We start from the raw sequence: 19,976 nt of genomic DNA on the forward strand, positions 1-19,976 counted from the left end.
TTCCCAGCCGAAAGTTCATGTACAATTGTCAGATCATTACGTTCCTGATAAACTGCATAGATGCATTCGCCACAAGATGTATACCTATAATAGGTGAGCTCCCAGAGTGAGTAGAATGTTAGATAATGAGTCCCTGAACCCATCGTTTAAAACCAGACTGACCTTCATTCAGGATAGGATGGTCTTTTATGTGGCACAAAAGTTGTTCATAAGCCACTCTGTCCATTATCTTCAAAATGAAGGGAGAGTTGGATATTGGACGATAATTGGTAGCAAGTTGGCAGACTCGGTCAGATTTTTTAAGCAAGGGGGTGATCCAGGCACTCTTCAATCTAGTGGGAACTCTACCCTCTCTAAAAGAAGCATTTACAATCGTAGTGATTGAGCTAATCAAGTGTTCCGAACGGGACTTCGTAGCAGTGGCAGGAGACTGGTCCCCTTTGCAGGTGGATGGCTTAAGTTTAACTATAAGAGTGCAGAGCTCATCTTCCGTAATGCTCCTAAAATTAAACTCAGGTATATATTGCACTTCGGTGGAATATTTTCTCTGTCTGACCATATGTGTTTTTATTAGCCGTTTATTTAATGTTTGCTTAATAACATTTTTTATTTTTGTGGTCTTGGTTACCATGGCATCCTGGATATGTGTACACCACTCCTTATCTTTACATATGAATTCTTGATGTTTAGTATCTGGTTTTTCCAGTTCCCCAAGTATTGCAAAAATATCCTTGGAATCGTATTGGGCATTTTGAATGCATGCTTCATAGGATTCTTTTTTGGCTTTTATGATAGCCAATTTAAATTTATTAGCTGCCCCCTGATAGGTTGTCCTATCCTCTTCCTCCTTTGAAATTTTTCCACTGGTAGAAGGTTTTCCTTTTTACCGTTCTTAATTTTTTGAGTTCCTCCGAGAACCAGATGTTTTTTGTGTGACTAGTAACCTTCCTATTTTTTAAAGGAGCTATTACAGCAATAGTTTTAGTAAGGATGTCCAGAAATATGTCAGTCATACCCTCAACATTCATGGGAGGCGACAGAGCCACCTGAGGGTATGGGTGATATCCAGTCCCTCAGGGTTTCCGTGTTAATCCTCTTCAGATTTCTGGACATAATCCAGTTTTGTTTAGGTTTGGTCCTTTTTTGCTGGCTCTGGATGTCTATACCAAATTCAATGAAGGTATGATCCGACCAGGGACATAAAGCGATAATGATCTTTAGATTAAGTGAGAATACCCAATCCAATATATGAACCTTAGAATGAGTGGGCGGGTCAATATGTTGTACGAATCCCAGAGTAGTCTTAAATCTGCAAGTTCTCTGGCCGCAGGGTCTTTGGGATCATCCTTCCATAAATTTAAGTCTCAGATTGTGAGCCATTTGGAAGTACCCTTAAGTTGGGACAGAACCAGACTGCTTAGTTGAGATACAAAGTCTGGCATGATATTGGGGGATGTTATATCAACATGAGGTTGACCGTAGTGGAGGCATCAGTTCTAATTTTAAGAAAGAGGGTCTTGCACCCACTAGGGCCTGGAATCTCAGCCTTCCATATATCCAGGGACTTTTCATAAATGATTGCCACCCCCCTTAATTCTCCCTATTGGCGCATATGATAGCATAATCTTTGGGGGTAGCGAGAGCCAGGGAGGGGCCAGCAGCCTCATTCATCAATGTCTCGGTCAAGGCACAGATATCTAAAATGTCTCGTTCTACTTTATAATCCGCTATTTCAACAGCGTGCTTAACCATAGATCTAGTATTAAGTAAAAGAACTCAGAGATTAATAAAGAAACCCAGCTATGTTTTCCTTATTAGTATAGCAAGCTTAAGTGTTAACATCCTCATGAGTAGTAGACAAATCACATGGGAATGAATGGAGCCACCTGGCCCCATACTGGGTCAACTTGGTGTTTTTCTGACTCTGGAACACCCTCCACGGTGCTGTTAGTATCCAAGGAGACTGCGGCCTCATTCATGATCAGACCATTTACTATTCTCTGTGAATTATCAAATGGCGCTGAAATAATACTTTTGCTTCTGATGGTTACCAAACGTATTACTTACGCAGAGATTTACCTTTTCACTGCTTGGATGGATGTGACAATGGGGAGAGGACTTGCTTGCCATTTCTGGAGTCAACGGGCAAGAAAAATGCACATCAATATTCTAGAACTGATGGTGATCTATTTAGCTCTCAAGTCTTTCTGCCAGCTCTTTGGTTTCCAGGGTACTGGTGAAAAAGACAACACAACAGCAATATTCTACCTTAAGGAGGGGAGGGGGGCAAGATCTTCACATCAATGTAGGCTAGCCCAACTACTGTAGTTATGGACTATTCAAAATGACATTTACCTCGTGGCTACTGATCTGGCTAGCTTTCTGATTGACAGAGAGGGTGCTTTGAGCTGGATAGCTCTGGCTGATCTGCCCCACCTTGCTGCATGGCCATTTTGGCTGCAATTTCGGCAGCATTTCTTTAATGGGGTGGGGGGAGCCTTCCATATCCCCCAGCCCAGCGCCCCCAACTCTTCCCCAACTCCCCACTACCCTGAAAATAATGTTTATATCTCAACGGCCCCCCCCTAAAAAACACTGTGGAAAAAGGCAACAAAATGGCAGTTTGACCAAATCGAGTGAAACGGCCGCGACGAGGTGGGTGGATACCATCTCAGGCACCTCACAAATGGGAACTATCCCCCAGCATAGTCCAGGACATTTATAAACAATGACGCTCTCCAATGTTGTATCTTTTTGCACCAACAACACGTACCCTCTGAAAGCCTCGGAAGGTTTCTCTGTACCTTTTGAAAATTGCATAATTTGTGCCTTCTTGGTCAGATGTTTTATGCTTTTCCTGTATCTCATTCAGAAAATGTAAAACATAGGACTGCAAGCTGCCTTCTGTGGCACCAAGTTGCACAAAATGAGCAGGTGTTTCTTTTTTTCAACCGTCTTTATTCATTTTGAATATACTAAACAACACAATCACCTCCACTGGAGTTATTTTTTTTTCAAAACCTTGAGAACAAATATCAAATTGCCTAACTAGATGTGTCAACAGAATGCATATACAAGAAAAAACCGAACCAGCGAAGAACGAGTCTCAATGCTGCGACATCTTTGCAATTTCGAAAATGTCATGTCTCTCCCGCTTTTCATGTAATGTAAACGGGGGAAACCCCTGCATCCCCGTACCCATAATTCCGGATTAAGACAGCGGGGGATACCCCCGCAACCCCTGCCCGCCTTGTTCAGCATTATGGGGTTCAACGTTTTATACTATGCCTGAAATCACACAAAACGCGCATTCGGCATTCTGTTCCTGCTTTTTCGGCCATTACCCAACAGAATCATAATGCAAAACTGTCTCATTTCTAGATGGTTACATCTACAGTTAAAATATGGGAACACAACTCTGAATTCCAGGAAGATGAGTACAATATTAAAGGCCTCATTACAAGTTCGGCTGTGTGACCGAAAACGGTGGTAATACAGTGGTGATAGAGTTACCACTGCATTACTGCCTCATTACTGCACCGCTGAACTATGCGCTTGGAGGTAAGGTGGAGGAAAAACCTCCAGGAGAATGCTGGGATAAATCAGCTACCTCCATCATTATCCCTGCAACATTTCAGTGTGCATCCTTGCTCCCTGGTGCTAGCAGTGCTAGGTGGGTAGCATAGTAATTCGTCTATAAGGTTTTCCCGCAACGTTATCCAGCAGCATAAAGAGCCCTTACAGACTACTTCTCTCACCAACCATGGCCAGCGAACCCAAACATGAGTGCGGGGCTGCACACAACCGATTGGGGAGCAGCTGATTTGCTTTTGGGAGGCATGCCACAGGTGTGATGCATGTTGTGTCTCCAGCGCCCTGGAAGCTCCATCAGTCCTGAGTAGCTTGTACATGAGGGCATGCAGATTGTGGCTGGGAGATAACTCTAGTAGTCCTGTTGACTTCAGCACATACAGGGGATCAGAAAGTTATAAAGGTGAAAGCCGTACTGCACAGAAAGATTTGATTCCCATTCATTGGTGACTCAATAGAACAAATCATTGGTCACACCACCTCACAAATACATTCTGCTGTGAGAGTCAACACTACTTGCTTGACGAATGGTGCCTGGCAAAACATAAGCTGTACTCTTCTGCGGCTTGTCAAAGTAGGAAGACATCAAGAGTGTCCTCCACAATTACACTTGCTATATGGTTTTGGACCTACGTACCACAGTAACAGAAGATGTTCTACCCACTGAACAATAATGTTGTGATGCCAGGTATGCCAATGATGAAACAATTAGACACTAGACCTCTATTTCAGATCTTACAGGTATCAGAGTTTGTAATGCATCTGGGTTTCCATAACCAACAGATATCACTGCATTGGCTATGGACCTATGGGAAGGTAAAGTGCGTATGCATATTCTGAAGAAATGTTCTTGTATTGGTTACGCCACCAGTTACATGGAAGTGAATACCCTGTGAGTTTTCTGAGCATCACCCCGCTGAGCTATGGCACAATCACCAGATGCCTTGCCAAGATCTCTTATCTACCAGGCAACGGCATGTATCACTGATAAAGGAGCTTCGTCCACATATTCAGCAGTGACTTCAAGCAACCAGCCAGTGGCTCTGGACTTTTTGTGTTTACACCCGGGGAAAATGCTCCAGCTTTCTTATGGCTAATTCCCATTCAGTGCCATTCTGTCTGGGGCACCATGATCACATCATCGTAGGAGGGACTTTCAGTATCAAAAAGTACCACAACAACTGGAAGCAGGCTGTGTCAATCCATCAAGCTTGCAAATCTCATAAGTCCATCTCCCTCCCTCACCACGGGCCTTGCAATTTAGGTTGTCTGACCTTCTGCCAGACCTTCTACCGAGATTGTTCCTTATTCACAGTCCCTTCTCCCTAACACCTATACCTTACTAGGACCTATTAAAAGTCCGGAATGTAGAAGCAGTTCTTATTGTAATCTGTCTATGAGGAGCATGGCCTGGAAAGGGCTCTTTTGGAAGTGGGTGTGCAGAAGAGTCAAAGATTCCAACATACGATTGAGTTTTCTTCGTTCCTAAAGCCAAACTAGCCATAGATGTCATTGGTTTGCCAACCTCATTCCGAGAAGCAAACAGCATTTTTGGATAAGGTGAGCTGTGAAGGTTTGCTGCCATGGAGTGCAGAAAAAGCACTTGCAAATCAGAGATGGTGGTGACATCAAAGGAGTGCTCTCTTCTTCGACTTGATCTTGCCCTCAAAGATGTGCAAAGATGATTTAATTGGCTCCATGCATAATAGTTCTTCTTCCAAAAGCAGAACTGGCTTAGATGCCGGTTTCCTAAGCCTCTGAAATCCAAGAGGGAGAAGTCATTGTTATGAAAGTAATTTCCTCTGCATTGATGGAAAGAAGGCAAAGCAGAAAATAATGGGCGACTTCAGTATATGACCTTGATGAGGAGAAGGGCAAAGCCAGACATTAACGGATGATATGCATCTAAAGAAAAACGACCAGAGGTACTAGCTCATGTTTGAATGAAATTACAGTTCCTCATGTAATCAGAGGAACAGTAGAGTAAAGGGATTATTTTCGGTAGTATAAATCTCTTGCTTATAAAATGCTCCTGTAATGAAGTCTAGTCGACAGTTCCTGGCCAGTCAATTATCATGAGAAAGTGGTCCTCCCCGCGTTTTTCTCCAAAATATGTCTAGTTCCTGGGGCAAATAAAAGAGATTTCGAAGATTCGCACTGATCCTATCATACTTAACCGGGCTGGAAAATCTTGATTAGAAGCCGAGGATAGGGATCCTAAAACGCTGCCTATTAGAACGTGGATTCAGCTTTGAAGAGGATATTTTCAGGAGGTCAATAGCTATCTCAGACAGGTCTATGTGAGGCTTATTTGGCCCAGTCAGCACTGAACGTTTTCCAGCAGCTATACAATTATGTGCAAGGGGGTGATGATGGCTCAGAAATTATCACTTTTATGGAGCAGCAGGCCTAGCTGATTTGTGGTACTGTGTTTATTTTGTATGTATTTCATTGGTTGGCAAGAGACTTCCCACGCATTGCAAACGGCGCAGGTAATTTCTATTCAGGTGGGCCTGTAAATGTTTCATTGTTTATATTAGTGCAGATGAGAAGGTTAGTGCAGCAGTAATGCTTTGGCATATAAAAAGGGCATTGGGTGATAGGGGAATCAGACCCCTTTCATAAAGCTCCATGCCAAAAGCATAGTGCGCAAAATGTGCCCTGTTGCATCATTCTCCTGACATCTGCAATATAATTGTGTCCCTATCTGTCTGGTGGTAGGATAAACTCTAATTAGAAGCCATAATTATTACAGCCAGATCACATTGGTATTGTACAAGTACCAACTCTGTGAGCCCAGGTCAGCTATGTGAAGGCTCGGTGGATGTGTATCTAATGTGCCTGTCTTTACTTTAGCAAGTGAGACAATAGGCATAAGGTTGCTCTCCTTTGGGGGGCATGGCTTGGCGGCCATGCGAGAGTAAGCGAGTCACCGAGAGCTCCCGGGTGATCCGCTACATGATCCTTATAAACGGCTGAAAAACGGCAGGAGACCCTGAACAAATCGAAGGAACGGCACCCGGAGGGTCCAGGGCATGCACAGGTGAAAGCCCGAACAAAATCGGAGGTCGGAAAGACCAGAAACGAGGTGAAGCAGAGGCGTGGGGCCACCACACAAAATGGCGGCCGCGGCCCACTGAGGACCCGCCTGTGCTCCGAAGGGCAGTGGAAGCTGAGTATGCAGACGGCTAGGCACGGGGGCACGGCCAGCTGCCCACCGGATACCCACACACCACCCATGGAAGATCGAGAGAGGCGTCAAACCCAACTGCCCTCCCTAACAGGGAAGGGGAACGAGGCGCACACCACCAGGCCGCGTGAAGGGGGAGCAGGCAACCGAGGACAGTGGCAGAGGAGAGCGGAGGGCCGAGAAACGGGAAGGACACAGCGCCTGCAGCCCGAGGCACCGACAGGGCACCCCCCAACGCACAGAAGTCCTACCGGAGTGTGCCCACATAACGGCAGCCCGGAGGGGGAGACCCTGACCCTGATCCGGCCCTCAACAGCAGAAGGCAAGCGGGCTGCCGGCCCGGGACCGCGATGGCGCCACGGGCAGCAGCAACCAGCGGAGAAGCAACCGGAGCCCCCGGTAAGGTCGAGACAGCGGAGGCAGGCGAGGCTGCAGCTGGACAGAGTGGCCACAAAGTAACTTTAGCTGCTGCCCGCCGGGCCCAGGGAGGTGCTGGGGAGCGGCAGGGCCCACGCTTTGGATAACCCACACGGAAGGGAGAACACTGACTACAAAGTGGAGGCCGCCCAGGGGCACAACACCCCCATCCAAGCACAGACACACAAGGCCACAAACATCAGCATGCCTGAGAATCGAAAAGGCAGCAGAGGGAGGCAAACAAGCATGGAGACATTTGCCCGCAAGAGCAAGGATTCACAACCTGGGACGGCGTCGGCGGACACAGACACATCATACGCTATGCAAGGGGAGCTCAAACAAGTGGAAGGCAGTATCCTAGAGGCCATAGAGGGGCTCAAGGCCTCAATAGAGGGCAAGTTGGATGCAGTGATCGTGGACGTGGGGCTCCTCAGGCAGGACACGAGGAACCTAGCAGAGAGAGTGACAACGGTGGAACAACAGGTGCAGAGCAATACAGCAAACGTGACCACCTCTCAGTCACAAATGTCGGATGCACTGGAGCGGATTAAAACACTAGAACGCAGGGCCGAAGATGCGGAAGGCCGGGCCAGGTGCAACAATGTGCGCATTGTAGGGCTGCCGGAGGGGGTGGAAGGCAGAGACCCCACAGACTGCGTAGAGAACTTACTATTCCAGGAAGTAGGTGCAGGGACCCTGCTCCAGGGCTTTGTGGTGGAAAGGGCGCACAGAGCACTAACCAGGAAATCCCGCCCGGGCGTGCCACCGAGACCCATGATCACGAAGATCTTGAACTTTAAAGACAGGGAGAAAATCCTGACATTCTCGAGGGAAGGCGGGAGATAACGCGCAACGGGGCCAGGATAGCCATCTACCCTGACTATACGGCACTTGTGCAAATACAGCGAGCCCAGTTCTGGCTGACCAAAGAGCGCCTTCGGGCAGGGGGGGGTGAAATTCATGTTACTTTACCCATCCAAGCTCAAGATCCTGCACAACGGGAGGACACAGATCTTTGAGACCACGGCAGACGCCCAAGAGTGGATGGACCAGCAGGGGATCCCGCAACTAAGAGAGGGGGCCGAGAGGAATAGTGAGGCACCCTGGCGAGGAAGAGAATGAGGATGCGGACAAAACACTTAGCACACTATGCCGAATCGAGATACGGCAAGAATGAGAACCGAAAGCATACATTAATGGATTAACCCGAGAGCTTGAGGCCTCTGGCACTGGACCGCCAAGACCCACAGAGGGGACCCCAAGTAGCGACAAGTTAGCAGTGTCAGTTTTTAAGGCACTACGCTGCGACGAGTGCGCCCACGGATCGAGGGCGGCACCTGGAATGCGGCGGGGCACGAGCCGGGGGAGGGAGGCTGGCCGTTGGTTTGTAGTAGTTGTAGTAGTGTGGTTAAGTTTGTTAAAAGAAGGCACGAGAGGCGGCAAATATAATGAACGAGGAGGTCACGGACACGGCAAAGACAACGCAAGGGCGCAAGTGTGGCTGCACTCAAATGCGGGAATCCAACACGGAACACCAAAGAGTGGAGGTGGAGAGAAGCGGACATGGGTGGCAGGGCGGTCCGCCAAGACAGGGGAAATAAAGAGGGAAGGCGGACCCGCAAGCTACCAGGGGAATAATTGGGAGAAGATGAGGGACGGACCTCCCAGGCCAGCAGGCAAGAAAGGGAACACTAAACAGGCCGATGGGAACGAGCGGGCCGCAGAAAACTGTAAGACACAGGAACCGAGATGAACTAAAAGTGGTGACTTGGAACGTCAGGGGGCTGAACGCCTACGTGAAGAGACTGAGGGTCTACGCATGGCTGAACAAAGCAAAAGTCCACATCGCAATGCTGCAGGAGACCCACCTGACGGCGGAAAAACAAGCCAAGATGGCCAAGAAATGGGGGGGCCAGACATACAGCTCCACATACTCTAACTACATGAGAGGGGTAGCGACCTGGATTGCCCCGGGTATCCCATTCCAACTCATCAAACAGGAGAGAGACGCCAAAGGCAGGGTCCTCATCGTACACGGAATGCTGGAGAACCAGGAAGTGCGTCTGGTGAACACCTATGCCCCAAACCACAATGCAACAGATTTCTTTAAACCACTCACACCCCGGCTGGCCCCGTATAGGAACGCCACGACCATCTGGGACGGAGATCTGAACTGCACACTGGAGCCCAGGCTGGACTGGTCGGACGACAAACACAAAAGGGCCGTGCGGGTGTTGCAGAAGACACTGGACCAGCTCGAGCTAGAGGACGTCTGGAGGAAGGTACATGGGGGTGAAAGGGGATACACGCACTATAGCGCCCCACATGGGACATTTACCCGCATCGACTATTTATTCACAGGCAAAGAGACACTAGGCGAATTCACTGGGGCACACATTCACGCACGAACCCTATCTGACCACGCCCCACTGGAAGCAACATGGGCACATACAGACAGGAAAGCCCCCATACCCACATGGAGACTTAGGGCGGAAGCACTCCTAGAGGGGAATTTCCAAGAACATATCCAAACTTCAATAGACGACTACTTCGAGAACAACACGGGTAGTGTAGACAGTGCGGGTACGACATGGGAGGCCTTTAAGGTGGTGATCAGGGGGGCGGCAATTGGGAAAACGGGAGGCCTTAGGAGAGAAACCCTGGCTGAATTGGATGAGATAGAAGGGAAGATAGAGAGGGCGGAAGCACAGGCAGGGCGAGAGGGGGGGGGAAACGGGTGACCTCACCACCCTGAGACAACAGTGTATGGCGGCCTGGGAGAGATTAGGGTGGTTAGACTATGGGAAGTACATACAAAGGCTGCACGCAGAAGGGGATAAACCTGGTAGACTTCTCGCCTGGCTGACCAAACAGGAGACCATGCGAGAACCGATAAAGGCAATTCGAAATAGAACGGTGTTCTCGCAATTCTATGAAGAACTATATACCAGAGTACAGGAAGCAGAAGAGGGAGACCTTGAGGACGCATTTGTGGAAATCAAACTCCCACGACTGTCAGAAGAGCAGGCCCAGATGTTGGACGCCCCCCTTACTGTGGAGGAACTGACGGAGGTTATTGCCCAGTTGCCGACAGGGAAGTCCCCGGGGCCCCGACGGGTTGCCAGGGGAATTCTATAAAAGATACAAAGATAGCTTGGCTCCGAGATTACTAGAGACACTGTAGGAGGCGTACGAGTGCGGACGACTCCCGAGCAGTATGTCAGAATCTGTAATAGTCCCGATACTTAAAGCGGGGAAGCCGCCCCTCGAGTGTGGGTCCTACAGGCCAATCTCTCTGATAAATCAGGATTCCAAGATACTGACACCGGCATTGGCCAATCGGCTAAAAAGGGTGATACCCACACTGGTACACACAGACCAGACTGGGTATGTACCAGAACACAACACGGCATGGAATCTCCGGAGACTCCATCACGTCATTGACAGGATGAACCAAGAGGAGGGAGAATACGCAGTGGCGTCATTAGATGCAATTAAAGCGTTCGATTCAGTGAACTGGGACTGGCTACTGGGGGCGCTCACCCACTTCGGGATAGGCGGGGGGTTCCTACGTTGGATAAAGCTGCTGTACAACGACCCGAGGGCCAGAGTTAAGACAGGGAGGCATGTCTCAGGGGAGTGGAGCATAGGGCGAGGCATGAAACAGGGGTGTCCACTGTCCCCGATGCTATATATATTGGCACATCGTTCGCGGCCTTCCTAAGGGCAGAGTACAGAGACACCGGCATAGTGATAGATGGGGAAACACACCAGATTTCAATATATGCAGGTGACATGCTGCTTTACATCCAGGACCCACAAACCCACTTACCGGACCTATTGGAGGCACTGGGAGCGTTTGGCAGGCTATCGGGAATCACCATCAACAAGGGGAAGTCCTCACTGTTCCCCCTGGTGTGCCTGAGGGCGACAACGTCAGACTAGCTGTCACATCTGGGCCTGACATGGACCCCAATCACCTTCAGATATCTAGGGGTGGACATATATCACGACACAGCGGAAACACACATGGCCAACACGCAGGCAGCCCTGGACAAAATAGAGAACGCCATGCAGTTCTGGAAAACACTACTGCTGGGGATGGTATGCCGGGCGGCCCTAATGAAGATGATAGTTTTACCCCGACTCCTATATTATTTTACCAATATCCCCTATAACATCCCCAGATCCTTTTTCAGACGATTACACTCCATAACACAGACCTTTCTATGGGAGGGAGGGAGGAACAGGGTAGCACTGAGAACATTACAAAGAGGCTATGAATGGGGAGGGATCAAGCTCCCGGACTTTGAGCGTTACTACTTGGCCGCACAACTTCAGTTCGTGGTCCGATGGCTGGGGGAAGACACCTCCATAGATGCAATACTGTTTCGACCATCGCTCCAGCGATACTATTTGAAAGAACTACTGTGGATAAACGAGACCCAAGCAAAAACCCTTCCCAGAATAGTTCAACTAGGCCGAGCACTGTGGAAGAGAGCATGGAAAGTGCAGAACATAAGAGACCCCTGTTCAAGGCACATTCCCCTGGCGGGACTGGTAGACACCCATATAGCAAGCATGGCAACATTCAGAACACAGTGGGAAGACAAAGGAGTGGCCCAAGTAGGTGACCTGTGGCAAGAAGGACATTGGGTAGACTTTCAGACCCTGGCGACAATACCAGCAGGACATACACAGTGGGCAATTCATACTGTATAATAGCATGGTCCGAGGAATAAGGAAGAGATGGGAGACCCTGCCGGAAGAGGAAGACATGGATGGGCCGCTGGACGCCTGGTTCGATGTATCTGAGCGGGGACACACCGTGTCCAGACTTTACGAACAATTGCTGGTCACCATCAATTCTACGACACTGAACAGCCGGACAAAATGGGAGGAGGAACTTCAGCGACCCCTCAGGGACGAAGAATGGAACAGAGCCCTTCAATACGCGAAGAAAGTTTCCAGAAACGCAAGGTTCAGACAGCTGAAATTCTACATAGTGCACAGGGCCTAAAAGAATGTCAAACATGGGGGACAGTCAAATAGGGAGTTGCCCACGCTGCCAGGAAGAACAGGCAGATATGGTGCACATGTTTTGGACATGCCTGGGTGTGACAGCCTTCTGGAATACGATACAGGAAAGGGCGTTAAAGGCAGGGATCCATATGCGAGCTTGGTCGCCGGCGTCCTACATACTGGGCCTGTTCCCGAGGGGCGACAAGCAAAGGATCCATATAGCTAAAATGATAGACGTGATGACAATTCTGGCAAAACGCTGCATCGCAATGGCATGGAAAGCAAGCACTGGACCATTGATAGAAGGCTGGTGGGCTGACCTACAAAAATGGGCAATAGCAGAAACTAGAGTCTGGACCAGAACCTCGCAGAGGGGAGAAGAGAACAGTGGGGCCAGAATACTAGTGTGGAATACCTTGGTACAACACTTATTTGGGAGCGATGAGGAAAACAGCGCAACTGACTCGAGTGAGCAGGGAGGAGAGGAGACTTGACATGGCCGGACCCGGGCGCAGCACACGGACAGGAACGAGGACAACACGACGGAGGTGGAGGGTGCCTAGCCGTGACCCGAGCGGATAACATACATTATGAACTTAAACCCGAAAGTGCCAGAGCAAATGTTGAGAGCTGCTGTATATTTGTTTTGTGTTTGTTTGTTGTTAAATGAAAATAAAGAAAATTGTTTTTAAAAAAAAGGTTGCTCTCCTTTGATTCTCTGGGATGAATGTTAACACCTCCTTTCAAGCACAGGAGCTCCCACCAGCAGATATCCTGGGAGCCATACTTCGAAGAGGCACACATATAACAAAACCCAGCCTCACACTAGGGTGCTGCACACTAACGGAATTTGAGGCTGCAGGCTTGGAATGGGGTAGCTTAGATTCGCCAGCATGGACAGAAGGGTTTCACTATCTTGCTCTTATATGGGTATCTCTTTGCTTCGTGTCCCGCCACTTCCGAGGAACAAAGCACAGTATGATGCTGGAAGGCAAATGTCACTTGTCACAGCACAGGCATCGGAGCCCTTACAGCAGGCTTGTTTTTGTCCAATCCCTTGAGGCCTTTTACCTTTATAAGGAAACTCCCACTCCTTCTTTGATTCCTTCTTGGACACCAAGAAGAAGACGTCTCTGGAAGCCTGTTGCGAGGGCAAACCATTCCAATGTCCTCTGCCATAGAAGTGAAAACAGGAGTATCAAAGGAGAGGAGAGATCTGTCTGGACCAAGGCCTGCCACTCTGCCAGCTGCACTGGAACCTCACTGGAGGTGAAGGAAGCCCTGCAGGTGCCAGCCTGACTACCTGGACTGGGAGAAGAGAGTAAGGAGGTCTCACCTTGTCCCTGTAGACCCTGGATGGTGCCTCCTAGCAACCCAGAAGTCAAGACACAGCTTTTGCCCCAATTCCCATATTTGAACCGCTTTAGAGCTGCACTGTCCCGGACATCTCTTGCTTATCCCAACCTTCTTCGTACCACGCTACTTGGACTGCACTACATGTTGGACCCAGTCGAACAGCTCACCAACCCAGCGCTGAATTAGTGCCTCAAGAAGCTCCTAGAAGCCTTGATAAACACGGTTGAGCCCCCAAAGACAAGGACCGGGTACTGTGAAGAGGCTTTGTCATCCTAGTCCACTTAATGGGACCATAGTGACTTTTAAAGACACATATCCTTTAAAATGACATTGCTGCCATTGCTTGCCTGATCACCCTTGCTTAAGTACGCATGGTGCTATTCTATAACTGGTCTGCGTGTTTGTGTTCTCTCTAAAGGGGTTGGTTTGTCTTAGTGTTATTCAGGTCATTTTTTGCATGTTTGATTGTTTAAAGTAACCATATTTTGTATAGAACCTTGATTGGACATTCTTTTATTTTGGAGTCTTTGTACTATTACTGTTGGGGTTGCTACTGTTCCCTTCCCACTCTTCTTAAGAGTATAGCTTGCCCATGGCCCACATTACCACAAAAGATGAAGGAGGTGTATCTCTTGACTGTGCCTTTTTCACATTTATGATTGGGATCACTGCTGGTTTGTAGTCGTGTGAGGCTCAGTAGGCAGTTTAGCCACTACTCATCCATGTACTCCTACAGAGAAGTAGCCATTATTTTCACACATAATAGTTGAAAGAAAACTACTGGTTTCCTCCTGCTCCCGCCACCACCACCTCTGAATTACTGACCAGCAGATTGTGGGCCTGGCTCTGAACCTTGGTATTGCAGAACATTCTAAATTGCGGCAGTAGCTTATGAAAGAATACAATTCTTCTTTTGCACTTTGGGGGTGAGTTTTGTCACCATTGAAAAGGGGACATTCGGAACACGAAAGAAACCTACAACTCACTTTTCCATTTCTTGAAAAACATGCTTTGCCCTACCTTTGATGTCACAATTTTCAGATCATGAGTTAATGCGCTTCTTACAATAATGCACAGACGTTTATGGACCATAATATGATTTACTTTGCAAAAAACATTGGTCAGAAATATACGAGGCAGCCACCATTGCATCCTTAACGCCTGTGGTGTCCTGAATGTACAGCCTAACTTGGTACCATTTGCCTTTCAACTCACTTTACGTTTGGGACTGGAATAATAGCTTTTCCATACTACCTGAAAAAGAGAATTTACCTTTTCAACCAATGGGATTGACTTTTGTCTGGTTAAATGTTAGAATTCAATTTTTGGAGCACTTTTGCCTAACTCGGAGGGTCCCCTCTTCTTTTTGCTGTATTACTTGTTTTTAGGCTTAACCCAAAGCATGAAGGAGAGTGAGGCTGTGTTTTTATGTTCGTTGCCTTGAGTCCTAATGACTCCTAAATCAGAGATACCCGAAAAGGGCTTCATAATGTCCCAGTGAAGGCTCTTCATTTCTGTTAGTCATGTGGCTAGGCTTGTGGTGGTTGTCACTTGTATGATATTGTTACACAGGATTGAATCCTATATTCCTGACTGGTTCCTTTTTTGATCCCCTACTCCACTTAACCAAAATGGAGGTTGTCTTTGTTTGCCTCGAAAAGTCCTGTGTGATCATATGAGTTTCCCTTATCCCTCTTTGTGTATGTGAGAGGAGGTGGCCATCTTTGATCATTGGATGCGTGTATCCCAGCCGTGGGAAGTGCAGTCTGTAGGAAGTCATTTCTGACTGTTATATGCAAGCACCAGGCTCGAATAGTGTGGATTCACTGCATTTGTGTGTTTGTCTTTTAGAATAAATGGGTGTGTTTGCAGGGGTGGTCTTCTATTAGCTGACTAACCCCCCTGTTTGAATGATTCTTTGTGTTTGATTGGGTGCTGTGTTCACTCACTGGGCCTCATTACAAGTATGCCGATCTGGAATAAACATGCCAGTAATTCCGTTTACTTTCAGGTTTCCGGACTGGCATACTACAAGTTTGCCAGTGGGGTGGCCTGATTTACCTCTAGCCAGTAGCTGCAGGTAAGTCAGGCACTCCACCGGCAAAAAACAGCTGTTATTATCGGCACCATTATTACCGGTGCCGATAATATCGGCAATCCTTAACATACCCTTACTGGCACCTGTAATCTGCCAGTAATTCCGGCAGACCAGGTGCCGTTAACGGTATTGCTGTTTGGTGATATCCCGCCGGATTTACGGGCGTTTTACCATCAAACTTGTAATGAGGCCCACTAACTCCAAGATCCCTTATCCAGTCACCTTGTCTACTGCTGTAATTCTGCAGCTGCATTTCTGGAATGCTTGCTGCTCAAGGAAGAACAGAAGCTCTGCACGAGCATCCGTTCGCACGCCACCGACAGCAAAGTTCGGACTCTCCAGAAGACCAGACTGCAGTGCTCCTTCTGTCGGATCAGCAGGAACAACTGGATCAGAGCTGCTGCTCAGCGGCTTCATCTCTTATCCTGACGTTGGGCCTCATTATGATACTGGCGGTAAGCGTGCCGGTAGAACCGGTACGGCTGGCTCTGGTATCATTGTTTTTCCAGCACCTGTGAATGGGCAATTACCGGGTCATTACGGCCTTGCCGGAACCCGGTATTTGCCCATTTGCGGGCGCCGGAAAATATTCTTCCCCATTCCCATTTGAGCCAGATAGGGCTCAATGGGAATGGGGAGGTCGGATGCACCGGCACCATTCATGAATAGTGCCGGTGCATCTGACGAGTTGTGCTGGCGGGTGCCGTTCTGTCCGCCAGATCCCTGGCAGGCAGAAAGGGACCCGCGAGCACAACTCGTAGTTTGCCGGTCCGGTAGTAATGCGCCAGTAGCTTACCGGCACCGTTACTACCGGACCGGCAAACTTATAATGAGGCCCATTGCCTGTTCCATTGGATCACAAAGCGCGTGTCTTGTCATATACGTCTTTTTTACTGTGGTAGAACAAGCCAATTACGCCACTCTAAACACCTCATTTGAGCGCAAGGACTGCACATGACACCTTATAGCGTTTAGAAGTACTAGAAACATACATATGTGATTTCTATTCCAGTCAGAAAAGGGCGAGCAAGGCACATAGAAAGAGCAGAATTGGTATATCAGCAATTACAGAGAGCTTAGAAGTGCTTAGAAAGACACAGAACTTAATTTTACACTGCAAGTAGTAAAAGAGCATGGAGACCCATAGAATGTGTTTATTCTCTGTAAGTAAACACAGAAAGTAGCACTTAGTGCAGTTGCTGTATGGCATGTCTATACATTCTTTATTTAAATTTATAATGAGAACATAATTCATTGAGAAGGAACAGGGCGCATTAGGAATCCACAGAATGCAGAGAGAAAACATGTTTTGATTTCTACTTCATAGGGAATGCGTGCACACATCTTAACACAGAAGCCTGGCCTTGAGAAGAAGAAAGTAAGACAAAACAAATGCAGAGAATGTAGCTAGGCCTTGCACAGCATTACGTGAAGATAGCAGGCTTTGCACACAAAAAAGACAAAACAGGCCATAGCAATGTTTTACAACGGCAGGAGGAAATCGGAAGATGAAGAGAAAAAGCAAACGTTCTCTACTTATCTAGATACTCTCAAAAGGAAGGTAGGAAGGAAGAGGAGGAGGTCTTTGGAGAAGGGGTGGAGGTATGTGGCAGAGACCCCTCTCAAACTGGGGTAGTTAGCCTACCATGGCAGTTGCCAGAGCCGTCCCTGTACCCAGAGGCGAGGTGTGGGAGTTGGGTAGCTATAGGTGGGGGGGGGGGAGAACATTCGTGGATCCACTGGGCGAGAGTAGTTATTTAAAGAATTGGTTTCATTATCTCGAGCACGATGCCTTGCAACCTCTTTTCTGACCAGGCCTCTTCTTTTTTTCCTTTTCCTTTCAGAACACCACGTCCCAGAAGACCCGGACAGTGCCACTGTGACAAAATTACTTCTGCCCTGCAGCAGTACAAGGATGAGTTGTGGCTAAACTGCCTACTCAGCCCTCACACTTCTACAAAACAGGAGATACCCCGGTCATAGTGTTGAAACGAGCACAGTCAAGAGATATATCACCTTTGCCTTTTGTGCTAAAGTGGGCCAAGTGGAGGGTATGTACTCTTAAGAGGGGTGTGATTGTGAAACAGTAGCAACCCAAACAGAAAAGTTCATAAAGGAATGTCCAAACAAGGTTCTGTAAAAATATGTATGCTTCAGTTAAACACACCAAATACTGTAGTAACTAAATAGAAAAACACTGCAAAAACCCACCCATATCGAAAGAACACAGAATATGCAACGATAGAAAGATGCAGCAATCTGGGTAATGAAACAGTGGTGATAGGCATTAAAAAAACACAATGGCCCTCATTCCAAGGTTGGAGGAAGTCATGGCGCTAATAGCACCATGACTACCTCCAATACCGGTACCGAGTCCGCCCTCGTTCAATGGGGACTTAACGGTCTATTCTGACCTTTGCGGGACCGGTAAGTCTCCATCGAAAAAGCCATTCCCCATTCCCATTTCAGCCCCCATACGGCTCAATGGGAAGGGGGATGGCTCTAATAACGGTACCGCAAATTGCAGTACCGTTAATACCTCTGAAGACCCTTAACGGGCCCCGTCCTAACCCCTGGTAAAACCAGGCATTAACGAAGGGACCCGCTAAGGGACCTCGGAATAGGGCGCAAAGGGATTACCGGCACCGATGTCCTTAACGGTGCCCGGTATCCCTTTGCGCCTACCTCGTAATGGAGCCCGATGTTCATAAAAGAATATTTATTTGCGAGTAGAGGTCAAAATGTGCAAGTCAGAAGTGACCTAATTGTCTCCGGGGACCACAGGGGAAGTTAGAAGCCAATAATACCTGTTCACTGTTCTTGGTGATTTAACAGTGTCAAAAGCAGGCTTCATGACGCTGTACGAGCGATTCGCAGATCAAGAGCCAAAAACAGCACCAGCGGGTCCTTTTGGTGCAAATGTGTCGAACAGGCTTGAAATGCATCTCAAAGCAGTTTGACAGCGACAATGCAGGAATCCTGGATGATTTCGCTCCCAGGTTGCAGTGAGTCTTAATCCAGGGGCCCAGGGGCAAGATAGGTCCCTATTCTCGTTCTTCGAAAAAACACTGGGGAAGCTGGCAAACACCTGGAGAGATACTTCACCTCCAGTGAGTTCTGCGAGCCGGTTTTGCTGGCAGTTAGGCAAATCTTGCTCCAGCATCAGGTCACCCCCAATGTGTCCTGGGGATGGTTAGGGAGCAGAGCTTGCTTCTGCCTTGGAACACCTGTGTGTAATTTAGAACTGGAGGACATTTGAAAGGACAGTTCTCCCAACAGAATACAAATGAATTCTACTTGAAGTCCAGAGATTAATCAAAGAAGGAGTGGGAGACTACCTCTTTTATAGGCAAAAGCCCACAGGTGACAGGACAAAAGCAAGCCTGCTGTGAGGGGCCCAATTCCTGTCCTTGAGACTATTGACCTGTGCCTTCTGATATCATATCCAAAGTGCTTTGTGGTAAAGAAGGTAAAGGGGACACGAAGGAGGGAGAGGTACAGAGAGAAACAAGATGGTGGAATCTGTCACCAACCAACTGTGCTGAGCTCTCTCTGTCTACACTAACGCAGCCCACTTCCCTTGTACACAGCATCAAATGCCCTTTTAGTATGCAGCACCCTGGTGTGAGTCTAGTCATTTTGGGATGGGTGTGCCCTTTCATTCCATGTCTGAGGACAGCTCCTGCTGGGAGGCTGTCCTGCTGGAGGGAGGGGTTAGCAGATCTCACAGATCTCACAAAGGATCAAAGGAGAGGCACAGCCATTCAGTCTCTTGCCCTGCCCAGGATACACACAAGCCTTCCACAGCTGGCCTGCGCTCACAGTGCTGACACAAATGGCATCAATCTGATGTGGCTTGTTATAACTATGTGAATTACTATCCACCATACCCTAAACTAAGGTATGGCTTTATGTTTAAAGATTAAACTGCCACCAAGATAGTAATTCCTCATGACTTTGTGGTTTTAGAAAGGAGGTGCAGACTTTAAATGCAGCCTCTGCGCTGAAATGACTTGGCTGTAATAGCAGCTGTCCAAAGGGCATCTGTTCATTGAAGAGCAGGTACTGAGATCCAGCACTGATGCACAGGACACATGCAACGATGCTTTTCTTTCTGAGATGGAATTACCCACATAATTTTATTAATTAATAAACAATTTAAAAAGCCAGTGCTTCTACATCGTTGCTGGATGGCAATTTCTCACAGGCACAGAGAACCCAGGCAGGAGTCACATGAACAAATGGAACACTGCTCAGCACTCACTTCTCACCAACATCAACCAGTCTTGCAGGGGCTTTTAA

The sequence above is a fragment of the Ambystoma mexicanum genome, chromosome 9 (assembly GCF_040938575.1).
Source record: "Ambystoma mexicanum isolate Mex_15411 chromosome 9, UKY_AmexF1_1, whole genome shotgun sequence".
Taxonomy (NCBI): Eukaryota; Metazoa; Chordata; class Amphibia; order Caudata; family Ambystomatidae; genus Ambystoma; species Ambystoma mexicanum.